This window comes from Trichechus manatus, unplaced genomic scaffold (assembly GCF_000243295.1).
Source record: "Trichechus manatus latirostris isolate Lorelei unplaced genomic scaffold, TriManLat1.0 scaffold00032, whole genome shotgun sequence".
Taxonomy (NCBI): domain Eukaryota; kingdom Metazoa; phylum Chordata; class Mammalia; order Sirenia; family Trichechidae; genus Trichechus; species Trichechus manatus.
The window spans coordinates 15,649,401-15,669,096 of record NW_004443968.1 but is presented as its reverse complement, the minus strand read 5'-3'; positions in this window follow the sequence as shown (position 1 = coordinate 15,669,096).

Genomic DNA, 19,696 nt, shown 5'->3' with positions numbered 1-19,696 from the left:
CTCTGAAAGTTTGGTAGAATTCACCAGTGAAGCCGTCAGAACCAGGGCTTTTTTTAATTGTTGTTGAGAGTTTTTTTTATTACCTTCTCAATCTCTTTTTTTGTTATAGGTGTATTTAGTTTTTCTACCTTGGCTTGTGTTAGGTTAGGTAGGTAGTATGTTTCTAGAAATTTGTCCATTTCCCCTAGGTTTTCAAATTTGTTGAAGTACAGTTTTTCATAGTATTCTGTTATGATTCTTTTAATTTCAGTTGGGTCTGTTGTAAGACCGCCCATCTCATTTCTTATTTGGGTTATTTGCTTCCTCTCCTGTTTTTCTTTTGTAAGTTTGGCCAATGGTTTATCAATTTTGTTGATGTTTTCAATTGTTTTTCTATTTTCTATTTCATTTAATTCTGCTCTAATTTTTATTATTTCCTTTCTTCTGGTGCTGCAGGAGTCCTTTTGCTGCTCTCTTTCTATTTGTTCAAGTGGTAGGGTTAATGACTTGATTTTGGCCCTTTCTTCTTTTTGGATGTGTGCATTTATTGATATAAATTGACCTCTGAGCACAGTTTTTGCTGTATCCCAAATGTTCTGGTAGGAGGTGTTTTCATTCTCATTTGATTCTATTCAATTTCTTTAATCTGTCCTTGATTTCTTCTATAACTCAGTAGTTTTTGAGCAAGGCATTATTCAGCTTCCATGTATTTGATCTTTTTTTCCTTGCTTTTTCTGTTATTTATTTCTACTTTTATGTCTTTACGGTCAGAAAAGATGCTTTGTAACATTTCGATGTTTTGGATTCTGTTGAGGCTTGCTTTGTGGCCTAATATGTGGTCTATTCTGGAGAATTTTCCATGTGCATTGGAAAAGAAAACATACTCGGTGGCTGTTGGGTGGAGTATTCCATATATGTCTATGAGATGAAGTTGGTTGATTGTGGCATTTAGATCTTCCATGTCTTTACTGAGCTTCTTTTTACATGTTCTGTCCTTCACTGAAAGTGGTGTGTTGAAGTCTCCTACTACTATTGTGGAACTATCTATTTCTCTTTTCAATGCATTAGAGTTTGTTTTATGTATTTTGGAGCCCTGTCATTGGGTGCATAAATATTTATTAAGGTTATGAACTCCTGGTGTATTGACCCTTTAATCATTATATAGTGTCCTTCTTATCCTTCGTGGTGGATTTTGCTTTAAAGTCTATTTTGTCAGAGATTAATATTGCCACTCCTACTTTTTTTTGGTTGTTTTTTGCTTGATATATTTTTTCCATCCTTTGAGTTTTCGTTTGTTTGTGTCTTTGAGTCTAAGATGTATCTCTTGTAGGTAGCATATAGACAGATCATGTTTTTTTATCCATTCTGCCACTCTCTGTCTCTTTATTGATGAATTTAGTCCATTTATATTCAGTGTAATTATTGATAGGTGTGAGTTTAGTGCTGTCATTTTTACTTTTATTTTTTGTGGTGCTAACAGTTTCTTTGCTCCTCTTAAATTTCTGTACTTAGTCTTTTTTTTATGTATTTTCATTCTTTTCATTGTTGTTGATTGTGTATTTGCTGAGTCTTTATGTTTTTCTTCTTTTTTATTTTGATGTGTAGGTTTGTTAGTTTCCTTTGTGGTTATCTTAAAATTTACCTCTGTTTTTCTAAGTTTAAACTAATGTTTTATTTCTTGATATCACCTTAACTTCCTCTCTATATGAAAGTTCTATGACTACACTATTTAGTCCCTCTTTGTTTTTGGTTTTAATGTTGTCATCTTTTACATATTGACGTCTCTGTTTCCCTATTTTCAGTGTTTTAACTTTGACTTATTTTTGTGCCTTCCGTATCTGGGTTGATATCTGATTGTTCTGACCTGTGTTCTGTTATTGGGTTGTTATCTGATATTACTGATTCTCTAGCCAAAGTACTCCCTTTAGCATTTCTTGTAATTTTGGATTAGTTTTTACAAATTCCCTTAACTTTCGTTTATCTGGAAATGCCCTAATTTCACCTTCCTATCTGAGAGACAGTTTTGCTGGATATGTAATTCTTGGCTGGCAATTTTATTTTTTTTTACTTCAAAGCTTTATATATGTCATCCCATTGCCTTCTTGCCTGCCTGGTTTCTGCTGAGTAATCTCAGCTTAGTCTTATTGACTCTCCTTTGTAGATGACTTTTCTTTTTTCCTTAGCTGCTCTTAAAATGCTCTCTTCATCTTTGGTTTTGGCAAGTTTGATTATAATATGTCTTGGTGACTTTATTTTGGGATCTACTCTGTGTGGGGTTTGATAAGTTTCTTGGATAGATATCTTCTCATCTTTCATGATATTAGGGAAGTTTTCTGCCAACAAATCTTCAGCAATTCTCTCGTATTTTCTGTTATCCCCCAGTTCTGGTACTCCAGTCACTCACAGATTATTCCTCTTGATAGAGTCCCACATAACTCTTAGGTATTCTTCATTTTTTTAAATTCTTTTATCTAATTTTTCTTCAAATAAGTTGGTGTCAAGTGCTTTATCTTCAATCTCATTAATTCTGATTTCCATTGCCTCAATTCTGCTCTTATGACTTTCAATTGAGTTGTCCAATTCTGAAATTTTATTGTTAATCCTCTGGATTTCTGTTAACTGTCTCTCTATGGATTCTTGCAGCCTGTTAAATTTGTCATTGTGCTCTGCTATAATCTTCTTAAGTTCCTCTACTGCTTTGTCTGTATGTTCCTTGGCATGGTCTGAGGTTTACCTGATCTCCTTCCTGATCTTGTGAAGAGTTAGGTATGTTAATCCTTGGAATTCCACCTCTGGTAATTCCAAGACCTTTTCGTCCTCTGGGAGGTATCCTTGTTCTTTGTTTTGGTCACTTGCTGAAGTCATCATGGTTTGCCTCTTTATGTGGTTTGATATTGACTGTTGTCTCTAAGCTATCAATAAGTTATTATATTTATTTACTGTATGTTTTTTTACTGTGTCCTATCTTCTTATTTTGTTTTGTTTTGATATACCCAAATAGGCTGGGTGTGTGAGCTACTTTGATTATCGGCATCTTTGAAGCACTTACGTCCTGTCACCAGGTGGTTAGAGCTGTCATAAGGTATGTGAGCCCAACAGTCCATTTACTTTTCTTGCGTGGATTCAGCTCAGGTGTCCAGGTCATCGGTCACCAAGTGTGTGGTGCAGGCTCTCACCTACAGTCCTAGATGGGCAGGGCTATGTAGGGGTGATTGGAGCAGGTACAGCTATCTGGCTGCAGTAGGGGTTTATGTGCTGAGCAAGGTAGGGGGCTGATGGCTGCCTCTGAGTACCTAAGTGGAAGGCTGTCCTTGTTCCCTGTAGCACATAGGTGTGTGGGTTTTGCAGGTGTACTTTGGGCACCCAATGCTGTTGGCTGTAAGGACTGAGAGGCACCACTTATTCTTGGACTTCTGTCATGGGTGGCTAGGTGGAGTGGGTGGAGCCAGCAGTCCTCAGGCCCCTGATGTGGGTGAGTTGTCTTAGTTATCTAGTGCTGCTATAATAGAAATACCACCAGTGGATACCTTCAACAAAGAGAAATTTATTCTCTCACAGTCTAGCAGTTTACAAGTCCAAATTCAGGGTGTCAGCTCCAGGGGAAGGCTTTCTCTGTTGGCTGTGGGCGAAGGTCCTTGTCATCAGTCTTCCCTTGGTCTGGGAGCATCTCAGTGCAGGAATCTCAGGTCCAAAAGATGTGCTCTGCTCCTGGCACTGCTTTCTTGGTGGTATGAGGTCCCCAATTCTCTGCTTGCTTCCCTTTCCTTTTTTTCTCTTGAGAGATAAAAGGTGATGCAGCTCACACCCCAGGGAAACTCCCTTTACATTGGATCAGGGATGTGACCCGGGTAAGGGTGGTGTTACAATCCCACTCTAATCCTCTTTAACATGAAATTATAATCACAAAATGGAGGACAACCACACAATACTGGGAATCATGCCCCAGCAAAACTGATACACACATTTTTGGGGGGATATAATTCAATCCATGACAGTGAGGACCCTGCTTAACGGGCAGGGCTGTGTCAAATGTCATAAATCTGCCACTCCCCCTTAACTGTTGCAGTTGAAAATAGGCTTCAGGTATATACCCTGTTGTTCTACACTAATGAGAGCCTATGCTGTTCAGTGGGCCCACATAGGCCTAGGCAGGGGTGAAAAGCATTCGAAGTCCATGGACCCCCTTATGCCTGTGCCTAGGCCAAGGGGTAGTGCCTGCCCTGAGTTCCCAACTTAAGAGAGCTGGTGGTTTCGTTTTCACTGCTTGTTGCTTTGTTTATTTGTTCCCTCCCCAAAGCTGAGAGACTGGCTTGGGCACAAAGAGTCCCACTTTCAGCCTAGGGGGTACGGCAACCACTGAATACTGCCAGACCAGGATGGAGTAGAGTGGGAAGGGGGCAAGTGAGGGGAAGGGAGGCACTTCCTAGAGGGGAAAGGGTTATTTTGATCCTGTGTGTTAGGTTAAAGTTTGCACTTAACTTTTGCAGATTCCACACCGCTTCCTTGTAGCTCCAGAGGCTTGTTGCAGACTCTCCACTGCTCAGTTTCGCCCAACATGGAAAATGCATCCTGAGTGCTACTGCTTGCCTCAGCCTGCATGCACTAGCCAATACAGCCTGCAGGGTGCCAGCCAGGTCAGGTCTGACACTTCCTCGCTGCTTCTGAACTGTCTCTTCCTCCCCTTGCTGCTCAGTCCAATTCCTCAACTTTGTCTTTGATGTTCAGGGCACCTAGGTTGTCATATATAATCGATAATCGATTCCCTTGTTTTTTCGGGTCTTTGTTGTAAGAGGGCCCTCAGGAAGTGTCTGACTCTTCCACCATCTTGTCCCTACCTCCCTAATGTAACTACATTTTGATCAAAGAATGTTATCCCTATTAAATTTGTCACAGTTAGTTTATGGCTTCTAATATTGTTAATTTTCCTAAGTGTTCATGTGTGCTTGGAAATAATATATATTTTCCAAAACATTGTGAGCAATGTACCACTAATATCTATGAAATTAAGCTTAATAGAACTATTCAAATTTTATTTATCCTTATTATTGTTTGATTGATGTAATTACTGCTGGAATTGTATAAAATTGTAGATAATATGATGAAACTGCATTTTTCTTTTTCTAGTTTTATCATTGTTTACTCTGCACATTTTAGGAAATATTATTAGCTGCACACATGCTTAGATTTATCACACATTCCTGGCTAAGTAAATCCTAATAGGGAATTTCTTTATCACCAGTAAAACTTTTTGCCTTAAAATCTATTTTGTCTCATATAAATATATTGCTGCCATTTTTTTATTATTATTTGTCTATGATTTTTCATCACTTTATTAACTGCTATTTTTTATCATAAGGTTTGTGTGTGTGTGTGCACGCGTGCGTGCTTTAGCTGAAAGTTTACAGCTCAAGTTAATTTCTCGTACAAATATTTATACACATAATATTTTGTGACATTAGTTGCAATGTGACAGCATACTTCGGCTTCCCCCCACCCACCCCACCCCGGGTTCCCTGTGTCCTTTCTACCAGTTCCTGTTCCTTCCTGCCTTCTCATCCTGCTTTTGGACAGGAGTTGCCCATTTGGTCGCGTATATCTGATTGTACTAAGAAGCACATTCCTCATGTGTATTATTTTTTATTTTATATCCTGTCTAACATTGTCTGAAGGGTGGGCTTCGAGAGTGACTTCAGTTCTGGGTTAACAGTGCATCCAGGGGCCATAGCTTTGGGAGTTCCTCCAGTCCCTGTTAGACCATTAAGTCTGGTCTTTTTATGTGAATTTGAGTTCTGTTCTACATTTTTCTCCTGCTCTGTCTGGGACTCTCTGTTGTGTTCCGTCAGGGCAGTCATTGGCGGTAGCCAGGCACCATCTATTTCTGGTCTCAGGATAGTGGAGTCTCTGGTTCATGTGGTCCTTTAGTCCTTTAGGCTAATATTTTCCTTGTGTCTTTGGTTTTCTTCATTCTTCTTTGCTCCAAGTGGGATGGGACTAATTGATGTATCTTAGATGGCTGCTCACAAGCTTTTAAGACCCCAAACACTACTCACCAAAGTGAGATGAAGAACATTTTCTTAATAAACTTTGTCATGTGAGTTGACCAGGATGTCCCCTAAAACTATGATCCCCAGGCCCCAGTCCCAGTTACTCTGTCCCTCATAGTGTTTGGATGTGTCCAGGAAACTTCTTAGCTTTTGCTTTGGTACAGATGCGCTGACTTCCCCTATATTGCATATTGTCCTTCCCTTCACTGATATCATAAAGTTTTATGGCAACTTTATAAACAGCATATTGCTGGATTTGTTTGTTTTCATATTTTAAAAGTAGCCAGGACTTCCAATTACAGAAAGATAAAGCAGACATACTTTTCTCTATTTCCTCCACTAAGAACAGCCAAAAACCCTTGCAATGAGCCCCAATGAAAAATGGGCTCAGAGAGGGTTGTAACTCTCAGTAATTAATCGATATTACCCAGTGGCATTTTACAAGCTTTTATTTACATACACAGTGGTTAGGCCGCAGATGAATGGGATAAGGCTTAGTGTGGGGTCAGCCTCCCTCAGACCCAGTCCTAAGGTGAGTTGACACAGGAAATCTCTTCTGCACACATAAGGCTCCAAGTTTACCTTGCAGGTGAAAGGCCTCTAGGCAAAAGGATCTAGGAGTTTTAACCTCAGAGTTCACGGGAACAGCTGTATCTGGCCTGTCCGTCCTTTTGCCAAGCTTTCTTTAAATTCAAACAGCATGGTAGTCCTGTAACCATGGGTGTGTGACCAGAAAGAACATTTCTTCCCCTACTAGCTACAAGATTAATTACTTTAGTACAATTAAGTACTTATAGGTAGTCATAGAGACAGAGAAAGTTATTGTGGTTTCAGAACAGGAAAGAGGGCTTCTCTGACAAAGAGAAGAGACTGGGAGAGACAGATAGACTTAATTCCCAGCCTACTTTTTGGAGAATGCTCTGAGCCCAAGGCCGCAGCTTAGGCTGCCTAGATGGGAAGCATAAAGGCAGACTGCTCTCCCAATAACCCTGAGTATTACATGTAAAAGAAACATAATAAGAATCTGAAGTGTGGAATAAAGAAGGCAGACAGGCTGGGGTCATCTGGACCCAAGGAATGACATGTGGTAAGTTCCCTGGGTTTTCTTTTTACCTCATGTATTGCAGACTGGGTACTGCAGAAGTTGGCAACTCGCCAACACCAAAGGGTAAAGATTAAAAAAAAGCCTCAAGAAAAGCCTACTGTCTCTAAACAAAGCACAAGGAAAGAGCCTGGACTGAAAACTTTTGGATAATAAACACTTTACTCCAGCCAGATACCACAGAAAAAAAATAAGTCTCATCTTCATTCCCACTAGCAAAGACTTATGGAAAGCCTAGACTTCCACCATTGCCAAGCTGTAACAGGCATGCAACCTCCCCTATGGTGTGATGTCAGAGAAGGCTCAGTAGGAAGCTTTAATCCCAGTGGGTGATAGTGAGCCCTCCCCCACCCCATCCCAAACCACAGTGTCAGTGAAAATCACGTAGGGTACCTGGACTTCCACTGCTACCTGGCACCATTCCCCTACTTCAGGGGAGTGGTGTCAGAGAATGTCTAACAAGACTTTCAGGACTGTTCCGTGGTAATGAAGCCACCCTCTCATCCCCACAGTGTCAGTGGAGGCCACATAGGGAACATTAATCACTTATTCCTCCCCCTCCCAGCCAGGATGGTAACAGCAGAGTCTCCTACCCCACAGAGGTCAAGTGGAGAATCTGGACTTTCATCCCCGCCTGGCAATAATGAGGCAGCACCTTCTCTACCCAGCCAGAGGAGTGTCAAAGAAGGCATACTACAACGTAAGATTTAAATAAGATCCAGAGACTCTAACATAATACCCAGAATGTCCAGGCATCAACTGAAAATCACATATCACACTAAGAACCGGAAAGATCTCAGCTTAAATGAAAAAAGACAATCAAACAACCTAAATACCCATCAGCAGATGAATGGATAAACAAAATGGAATGTACAATGGAATACTACTTAGCAAGAGAAATGAAGTCCTGATATATACAACAATATGGACAGAACTGGAAGACTGTATGCTGCGTGAAATAAGTCAATTAGAAAAAACAAATATTATATGACCTGACTTACATAAAAAGATGAGAAAACACAAATATATAGAAATCAAAGATTATTAGTGGTTACCAGGGGTGAGAAAGAAGGGGAAAGGGAGGGGTTAACAGTGATGGAAATATCACATTGATTAAGGGTAGGGTTGCACAGCTAACTACTGTAATTGCTGCCAATAAGTTGAATTGAAAAAGTTGAATTGGCAAAAATTGTGTGATAGATATATTTACAACACTGACAAAATAAAAAATAAAAAGAAATAGTAGCTGCTGAGTCTGCTTATGTACAACCAAAAACCTCAGGGGGTTTGGTTTCTTAGTTTGGAGGTTTAGGGTCATGGTTTCATGAGACATCCCAGTTAATTGGACTAATAACATGTTTATTGCCTCTGTTCTACCTCCTAGTTCGATGTGTAGTACATGGTGTTTTAAAAACTTGCAAGTGGCTATTCAAGGCACAACAATTGGTCTCTGTTCTCCTGGAACAACAGAGGAAGGAGAGTCAGGAATAGGAGGAGGATATGGAATGTGTGGCTAGTTACCGCCATGAGCAACTGCCTCTTTTGCCATGAGAGCAGAACTGGATGGTGCCTGGCTACCATTACTGAATATTTTGATCAAAATTTCCATAGAAGAATCCTGATCAAGAGGGGGACAATGTAGGACAGAATTGCAAATTCTCATGGACTCCAGACTTTCTGGAGCCATAAAGGTTGGATGAACCCCTGAAACTATTGTCCTGAGATAATATTTAAAACTTAAAAATAGCCCCTAAAGTCTTCTTAAAACCAAACAATAGTTTAGTATAAGTAGTAAAAGAGATCTGTCTTGAGCATTATGTTCTTTTAAGAAGTATCTGTACAGGATAAAATTGAGAACAGCAACTCAAAAGATTAGATAGGAAACTTCAGAGGCAGTGCGGTCATGTTAATGAGGGAGGAACAACTCAGAAAAGAAGAGTGAAAATGTTTACATAATTCGAGGAATATAATCAATGTCACTAAATGGTACATGTAGAAACTGTTGAATTGGTGTATATTTTGCTGTGTATATTGACAACAACAACAAATAAATAAAATTGTGTATATATAAAAAAGACCGTCAATGCCAACGCTGAGATGACACTAATGTTAAAAATATCTGACAAGGATTTCAAATTAACCATCACAAAAATGCTTCAATAGCAATTATGAAAATTGTCTTAGGCTGGGTTTTCTAGAGAAGCAAAATCAGTGAAGCATCTCTCTACATACATATGTATATATGTATAGAGAAAGAGAGAGAGAGATTTATATCAAGGAAATGGCTCATGGAGCTGTATAGGCTGGAAAGGCCCAGGTCTGTGGGTCAGGTTGGAGCTTCAGAGGCTGGAGAACCCAAGATTAGCAGGTCGGACAACAGGCCTCTGGCTCACAGGCTGCAGAGGCTGACGAATCCCAAGATCAGCAGGTAAACTACTAGCTCAAGTCCCAAGAACCAAAGGTCAGATGAACAGGAGCCAGCTGCAGGACCCTGAGTGAGCAAAAGCCTGTGAGCCTTGCCAGAAAGTCCAACTATATTGGATGCAGGCCACACACCCAAGGAAACTTCCTTTCAACTGATTGGCTCCTCACAGCTGATCCCATCTTGGAGGTAATCACATTATATCAGATTCCATCATGGAGGTAATTATATCATTACACAACTGCCAAACCATATCATAGCTGCCAAACCACTGAGAATCATGGCCAACCCAAGTTGACACACAACCTTAATGATCACAAAAATGTTTGAAACAAACAAAAATCTCAGGGAAAAAAAATGACAAAGAAAAACCAAAAGGAAAATTTAGAACTGAAACATACAATGACAGAAATAAAAAACGCCATCAATGGGCTTAACAGCAAAATGGAGAGGGCAAAGGAAACAAAATAGTTACCCTGATGACCAAACAATGGAAATATGTAATCTGAACAAGAGTGAGAAAAGATATTGAAAAATAAAATGAGAAGAGCCTCAAGGACCTGTGGGACTATACCTAAAGTTTGATTTGTATCACTAAAGTCCCAAAAGGATAGATGAGTGAGGGTGGGGCTGAATAAATATTCAAAGAAATAATGGTTGCGAATTTCCCAAATTTAGCAGAATACATAAACTTACTGACTTATAGAAGCTGAATGACCTATAAACAGGATAAAGCTGATGAGATGCACACAAAGACACATCACAAACTTCCGAAAACTAAAGACAAAGAAAAATGTTGAAAGCAGTCAGAGAAATGCTATATTATCTACTGGGGAAAACAATTCACATGAAAGTGGACTTCTTATCAGAAACCATGGAGATTAGAAGACTCTAGCACAGCATTTTTCAAGTGCCAAGAGAAAACAACTGTCAACTCAAAGTTCTATATCCAGTGAAAATATCCTTCAGGAAAGAAGGTGAAATAAAGGCATTCTAAGATGAAGGAAAAGTTAAGAAATTTGTGGCCAACAGACCTACTTTAAAAGAAGGGCTACAATAAGTTATTTAATGAGACAGGAAATGATAAAAGAAGGAATTTTGTGACATCAAAAAGAAAAAAACAGAAACTAAAAAACAAAAATATGTATAAGTACAATAGACTTTCCTTCTTCTCTTGAGTTATCTAAATTGTGTTTAATGGTTGAAACAAAAATTTTAACACTGATTTGGTTCTTTATGTATGTGCTGGAAATATTTAAGACAATATTTTAAATAAAGGAGGGTATGAAGAAAGCATACTACGCTTCATTTGAAAGGATAAACTATTGACACCAGTAAACTGTGATATGTGATGTCTATGTAATGCAAAAGGATCCCTGGTGGCAAATGTTTAAGCACTTGGCTGCTAACCAAAAAGTTGGTGGTTCAAACTTACCCATTGGCTCCATGGGAGAAAGACCTGGTGATCTGCTTCCATAAAAATTACAGCCAAGAAAACATTATGGGAGCAAACAAGAAAATAAATACATAAAAAGGCAAACATAATACATAACATATCAATAATTATAATAAATAGCAGCAGTCTCTAAAAGACAGATTAGTAGCGTGGGTAAAAAAAAAAAAAAAATTTACCGAACCAAATGTTGCCTAAAGAAAGTCACTTGAAATATAACAATATAAACCAAAAATGAAACCCATTGCTGTTGAGTCAATTCTAACTCATAGTGACCCTATAAGACAGAATAGAACTGCCCATAGGGTTTTAATGGCTGTAAATCTTTATGGAAGCAGACTGTCATATTTCTCTCCCCCGGAGCAGCTGGTGGGTTTGAACTGCCAACATTTTGGCTAGCAGCCAAGTGCTTTAACCAGTGTGCCATATAGGTAAATCAAAAAGTTAAAAGTATGGAAAAAGGTATACCATGCAAACATTAATCCAAAGAAAGTAGGTGTGTCTATTTTAATATCAAAAAAGTAGACTTCTGGACAAAAATAATTATCAGGGTCAGCGAAGAATACTACATAATCATAACAGGGTCGATCTACCAAAAAGACATAGCAATTTTAAATGTGTGTACATCAAACAATAGAGCTTCAAAATATGTGAAACAAAAACTGATAGAACTGAGAAAAAGAAATAAAAAATTTGCATTTTAGTTGGACAATTCAACATCTTCCTACCAGCAATGAATACAACTCAACAGAAAACTTACAATAATACAGAAGAGCTCAACACTAACAAGCAACAAGATCTAACTGACATCTGCAGAACGCTCCACCCAACAACAGAAGAATGCACATTGTTTTCAAATGTCCTTGAAACTTATACAAAGATAGAACATAATCTTGAGCTCCAAAACAAACCTCAACACATTTAAGATACTTGAAATTATACAGTGTGTTAGTTTCTTAGAGCTGTGATAACAAAATACCACGAAGTGGGTAGCTTTAAAGAACAAATTTATTTTCTAATGGTTCTGGAGGTTACAAGTATCAATTTAGGGCAGCAGCAGGGCTATGCTGTCTCTCTACCAGCTCTAGGGAAAGATCCTTCCAAGTCTCTTTTAGCTTCTGTAGCCCCAGACACCTCTTGGCATTCTTACAGAGTGTCTTCCCTCTGTCTATGACTGTTTCCATGTCTGTCCTCTTTTATAAGAAACCACTCAGAGGGATTAGGTTTAGGACCCACCAGACTCTGTTATGACTTTGTTAACTAATAGCATCTTCAAAAGGAAAGCCCTGTTTCATGCAACAAGATCACATTCACCAGTGCAGAGGTTAGAACTTCAACATATCTTTTTGGAGGGCACAATTCAATCCACAACACAGGATGTGTTCTTTGACCATTATAGAAAATAATAACAGAAAAATCTCTAAAAACTTGGAAAGTGAACAACACACTTCTGAATAACTCACGGGTCAAAAAAGAAGTCTCAAGGAGATTAAAAAAATACATTGAACTGAATGAAAATATAACATTTAAAACTTTATGGTACTCAACAAAGACATGTTAAGAAAGAAATCTGTCACACTAGATAATTAGAAAAAAGTTATCAAATCAATAATGTAAGCACTCACCTCAAGAAACTAGAAAAAGAATATTATAATAAACCAAAAGCAAGCAGAAAGAAAGAAATAATAAAGGGCAGAAATAAATTATAAACAAACAAAACAAGAGAAAATATCAATGAATGAAAATAGTTGCTTCTTTGACAAGTTTAATAAACCTAACAAAGGTGTAGCAAGACTGACCAAAAGAAAAAAAGAGAGAAGATAGAAGTTACTACTATTAGTAACCAAACATGACTTATTACTAAACATCCTACCAAAATAAAAAAGGTAAATACTACGAACAACTCAACACACATAAGCTTGACAAACTCGATGAAATGGACCAGTTCCTCCAGAAATGTGAACTACAACAGCTAACCCAGTATGAAATAGGTCATTTGAATAGCCTCTAAACTATTAAGTAAATTGAATTAGTGACATTAAAACTCACAAAAAAGAATTCTCCAGACCCAGATCATTTCACTACAGAATTCTACTAAAATTAACACCAATTCTATACAATCTCTTCCAGAAAAGAGAGGCAGAGGAACACATCCTGACTAGTTTCTAGAAGGCAATTATTACTTTGATACCAAAATCAGACAAAAACAGTATCAAAACACACACATATACGCACCAACTACAGATCAATATCTTTCATGAATATAGATGGAAATATTCTTATCAAAATATTAGCAAATAGAATTCCACAATATATAAAAATAATTATAAACCATGACTAAATGCAGTTTATTCTAAAAATCCAAGACAAAGTTGATGTTTGAAAATCAATATAATCTATCATATAACCAAGTTAAATAACAAAATCACAAGATATATCAAATGATGCATAATATGACAAAATTTAATACCCATTCATGATGAAAACTCTCAGAAAACTAGAAATAGAAGGGAACATTTTCAGCTTCCTCTGAATTTATAATTACAGTAGTATCAAAGTATAAAAATGTATTCTCTGTTAAAATTTAAAAATAAGAGACTTATTGAAGATTTAAAACATTTCAAACCCAGACGTGTCTGCTGTCAGAAAAGTGAAACTGAACCCTCCAAGGTGGTGAGGTTACAAGGACATATTTATATGCTTAAATCAGGAGCTAATAATGTAAAATTTCTGATTGGTGATCAGTGATTTAAGAAGGCAAGAGGCGGGATAATTCAAAGTGGAAATCAGTATGGATTAGTTCAAAGTGTATATGTGGACGTCTTAGATTTGTTATCTCACATAATTACAGACGTTCGTGACTAAGGGGGAGGGGTTTACAGGGGAACATTCCCTTCTGAGAACGTTTTGCCAAGATAGCATTTTTAGCAAAAACTCTCTGAGAGTTGCTTGTGAAGGAGATTTCTGACCCTCCCTTTAGAAACATTGTTTCCATATCGTTATTTTAACCGCAGAGAAAAACATTTCCTTAGTTGCAGGATTAAGTCTATACAAACGTTAACAGTTGCTGAGGAACAGAGAAGGCTAAAATGCAGTCGGGCTCAAACCCAGGCAGTCACTTTGACAAAGTCAAGGGCCTCGTTTTGGAGCTCTCAGACAGTCAAATCTCATTATTTGCAGCAGTAGTTATGTACTATAAAATTGCCGCAAACACTGAATTAGAGAATACTGAACCGTTGTTCTTAACGGAAATGCAGGATTAGGTTCCTGTAAGTTTCTGGTCAAAACATTTTCTTCAACCGATCAATACATAACCTTGTTTTATGTGTGATTCTGTTTAAAGACACCTTATTTACTATATACTGTTGAGTCAATACTGAACTTAAAACAGCACTACAACTCATGCCCGAACTAAGCTTATCTAGCACGTGTGTTTTCTCTGTAAAGCAGATCGGTCTTCTCGCACTTAGGAACTCTAGACAGCACTTCAGCACTATGTTTGGGAGCCATTTTAACCACTGAAATCATCAACAAAAAGTACCAAAATGTAATAATTATGGCATTAAATAGACTGAAAAGAACACTTCTTTACAGTATGAGAGCTGAAACAAGAAGTTAAATTGTCACCTGTTTAACCTCAGCTGGGAACATGTGTGTTGGGGGACTCAAAGTTTTCACCATTCTGCTTATGTCTATGAATCACCAGGAAAGTGCCACAAGTATTGCTTTTGATAGCAAGTAGCAAATTGCTAATACGGAATACACAAATAATTAGGATTGACTATATTTCAAAATAAAAGTTTTTTTAAAGAGGAAAAATATAGTCAGATTTTTTTTAATAAATGTTCACTAAAATGATTGCTGATGTATTTGGATTTATTTCTACAATAATATTTTCAGCCTTCCCCTTGCCCTTTTTTGTTTTTTCCTACTCCTTTCCTTCCTTTAGATTATCCAGGGTTATTTTTTCCTTAACCCTATTTTTTCCTCTGCTTGTTTCCAATTTATAAGATTTAGGTTTATTCTGCTAATAGTTATCCTTTATATTTTAATATGCTTATTTAACTGAAAAAAGCCTTAGATTTTTCAATATTTATGTAACTTTTCCAAAAAAATATAAAAGGGCCACTGACTAATCTCTTCCTGATGCACATTCTATTTTTTCAATATTTTAATTCTAGCCCTTTTCATTTCATAAATTACATACTAATTTTTCCAGTCAATGTTTGTTTATAGTTACTCATATATTCACCAACTCTCTTTTCATACTTTCTTCCATCTCAGACCTTTCATTTGAAGTAATTTTCCTTTATGCCAGGTACATTCTTCAGAATTTCTTTTCATCTGCGTCTATTGGTAGTAAACTCTAGATTTTTGTTTTCCAGAAAATATTTTTATTTCTCCTGCAGAATTGGAAAATTTTATTCAGCATATGGAATTTTATATTGACAGTTATATTATCTCAGCACATTGAAGAATTTATTCCATTATCTCTGTCTCCTAATACCACTGGTGAATATAAATTGATTATCAGTTACCATTCTTTTATGTTTGATCTGTGTTTCTTCTCTGACTGCTTTGAAAATGTTTCTCTTTTTATTTGGTGTTCTGCAGTTTAACTATGATATGTCTAGGTGTGGATTTATTTTTATGCATCCTAACTGGATTTTACTGGACTTCCAGAATATCGGGGATAATGTCTATCAAAAGTTTCAGAAAGTTCTAAGCCATTTTCTCTTCAGATATTTTCTTCACCCCACGCCCTCACCCAAAACCAAGATCAAGACAGGCAAGCTTTCTGTTCTTTTCTCATTCACATTTCAGGGCCAAAACCAGCTTTAGTACTCAATTACCTCTCATGGTTCATTTCAGTAGAGGGTCTCAATGTTCCTTACTGTTATATGAATTTAGCAGCATCCTTAAATATTTCTACTGTATTTTTAACTATTTTTTTAAATTCAACTAAAAGTGTTTAATCTGTCATGCTGCCAGAAGTGGAAGTGCACTTCAATCATTTTCCATCTCTTTTTTGCAATAAATCAAGTTCTAAAATTAGGGCATTCAATGATATGATCTTAGTTCAGAATTCATAGAGCTCATGGACTACCTTCCAAATATGGAAAGTGATACATATTCAGTTTTTGAAAGTAAAACAAATGTTAAGCTAGGCAGTATTAAAAGGAAAAATAACTTTCAAAAATCTCAAATCATTTCATGAAATAATTTAATTCAATAGTGATTTCAGTTTTGACTTGAAGTATTTCATTTAATTTACTATTTTTTCTCTTATTTTCTGTGAAGGACAATATTTTTAATATATTATTTGTCCTTATTCATCTCTGGTTAGAATTCATTTTTAAAGTTTGCTGTGGAATTGATAACTAGGTTATACATACATGACTCTTGTAAAACATTATATATGTTAGGTATAACTAAAACATTTGTATAACAGAATTTATAAAACAGTTATGCCTAAAGATTTGGAGTCTCATTAGGGTAGCAGTCTAAAGATGGTCACAGAGTCCTTAAGATTAATTTTAAGATGTGGGTCTAATTCCCCATCCTTTGAACTTGGACTGTTCTTTGTGAATTGCTTTACCAATAGGATGCAGTAATAGAGACATCTGAGGCTGAGTCGTAAGAAGCCTTGTAGCTTCTACCTGAGTATTTGGGAGGACATGCTTTTGGAATGATCCCTTACAGAAACCAGCCACCATGATGTTCAAAAATCAAGTCACATGGATAGATAATGTATAGGAACTTTAGCCTATAGCTTCAATTGAACTCCAGATCAATAGCCAGCACCAACCTATATTCATGGCTATAGTCATCTTGGGCATCTACTTCAATCAAGCTTTCAGATGACTCCAGTCCCAGACAATATCTTACTGCAACTATATGGTAAACTTCAAATAAAGATCACTCACCTGAGCCCAACCAAGCCACAGAATCACAGAATCATGAGAGTGGTTTGTTACACAGAAATAGGTAATCAGAACAGACTGTGCTACCTGGAAGTGGGATGCTGGCATAACAAAAACCTGAAACATATGACACTGGTTTTGGGAGCCTGTAGCAGGTGGAAGCTAGAAGGGCCTTGAGGAAACTTCTGGGGAAGGCTTGAAGGTCTGCAAGGAAAAGGTTATTAGTGGATGGAGAAAATGGCACCCAAGTTATCTGATGACAGAAGAATTAGGAAAATTATTGCTTTAGGTAATAAGGAAAATTGTCATGATCTGGAAATAGAGATTTCTAGACAGATGTCAAAATTATCAATCATCTTCTTTCTTCTACCTGCCTATGTTAAAATATGACAAGAGAGATAAACTAAAGAAGAAACTGTTTTAAGTTTAGAACAAATTTAAAGGAAATACAAAAGAGGCACAACTTGCTAGGTTAAAAAATAAAACTGCTTTTCTTCCACAGTCTCTTCCAGCAAAAGACTCTCAAAAAAGAAAATCACCTCAGAACAAATATCAAATATAGAGGGATACAAGGAAAGTACAGCTTCAAGGTATAGATCTCAATAGTTGAACTATCTGACCTTCTGTAAGTCCTCATTAAGATTACACAGCATGGCTACTAGGCTTCACAAAATGTTGAGGATCTAAGACTGGCTCAACCAGACAAGAACATCTCTAAGAACTTTAAAGGTTTCTCTCATAGATACTTTTCCTACACAAAAGTATGACATTGTCCCTCAACACCCTGACTCTCAGCCCAAGCTGGAGAAGGGTCTTTTTAAAAAGAAAACATCGAGGGGTATGGCCAACATGGCGGAGTAGTTAGACTCTTCCTATACCCCTCTTACAACAAAGACCTGGAAAAACAAGTGATTTGATTCTATATGAATATCTAGGAGCCCTGAACAAGGCAACGTTGAGGAATCTGACTGAGTGATAGGGGAGAGGGAGACGGTTTGGAAGAAGCGAAGAGCGCCAGAGCCACGGCGGCAAAACTACATTGCTGCAGCCACGCCGGTCCACAGTGAAGCAGGCAAACAGCTGTGCTGTGCATGTGCTCAGGAAGCAGTTTCCACATCAAGAGAGACCTGGCAGCAGAGATTCTGCTTGGACACTCTGAACCAGTGAAAAGCAGCTCCCAAGTGGCTAAGATAAGTACATGCGTGCACCCTTTCGCAGGGATTAAAAAAAAAAAAAGCCCATTTGGGAAAAACCTCTCTCCCTCTTAACTCCTCCTTCCGCTCTGCACCGGGAGTCTGCTGGGCCAGGAGTAGATCCCAAAAGGCACCTTGACCCATTCTCCTGGCCTTGGAGAGGGAACAAATAAACTACTGGCTCCCCTAAGCCAGGAACACACAGTTGGCACAGCTCCTTTGCTAAGCACAGGTATAAGGGGTCTGCAGACTCTGAGCACCTTACACCCCTGTATAGACTTGTGGGGACACATCTCAACAGTGTTAGACCTCACTACCACGTACAACAGGGCAAACACCTGAAGTTTAACTTCAACTGTTTCAGCTGTGAAGTGGCAGATTTGTGACCTTCAAAAAGCCCTGACCCTTAAGTAGGCAATTTTATCAATCTGCAGCAGGGGCTTGAGGACTGGTGGTATCACATAAAGCTCCTAGTCACCTGCTACAGGAGTCCAAGAAAAAGTGGTGCCCTTGAGTCTTTACAGCCAACAGAGTGGGGTGCTCATATTACGGCTGCAAAACTCACCTACCTAGTCACTCTAGAGAATAAGGACACGTTTTCCTTTCAGACTCTCAGGGGCAGCAGTCAGACCCCTGCCTGGCTCAGCACGTGATCCCCTACCACAGCCAGAGTCCAGTGCCTGTACCAGTCACCCATGCCTCTCTAGGACTGGGGGTGAGAGCCTTCATCACGCACTTGGTGACCGACTGCCCGAACACCCGAGCTGAACCCATATAGGAAAATTTAATGGACTCCTGTGTGCACATACTAGGTTAGGGAACTAACGACCTGGTGACAGGACGTTAGAGATTCAAAGATGTCAAAAATCAAACTAGTGCACACAAGCAACCTATTTGGGCATATCAAAACAAAACAAAATAAGAAGCTAGGTCTCACTAAACAAATACAAAATAAAACTATAATAAATTATTGAAGGCTCGGAGAAAACAATCAATATCCAGTCACATACAGAGGCAGTCCATAATGGCTTCAGCAAGTTTCCAAAATAAAGAATCAATAAATTCTCCAGAGGAAGAGAACTTCTAGGAATTACCAGAGGCAGAATACAAAAGATTAATATACAGAACTCTTCCAGAAATTAGAAATGAAATTCCACAGAATGCAGTAACAGCCAGGGAACATACAGACAAAGTAGTAGCGGAACTTAAAAAAGTTATTCAATGTCGAACGTAATAGGCTGCAAGAATCAATAGAGAGACAGCAATCAGAAATTCATAAGATTAACAAAAAAATTTCAGAATTAGACAACTCAATAGAAAGTCATAGGAGCAGAATTGAGACAGTAGAAGTTAGAATTAGTGACATTGAAGATAAAGCTCTTGACACCAACTTATTTGAGGAAAAATCAGATAAAAGAATTAAAAAGAATGAAGAAATTCTAAGAGTCATGTGGAACTCTTTCAAGAGAAATAACCTACGAGTGATTGGAGTACCAGAACAGGGGAGGATAACAGAAAATACAGAGAAAATTGTTGAAGATTTGTTGACAGAAAACTTCCCTGATATCATGAAAGATGA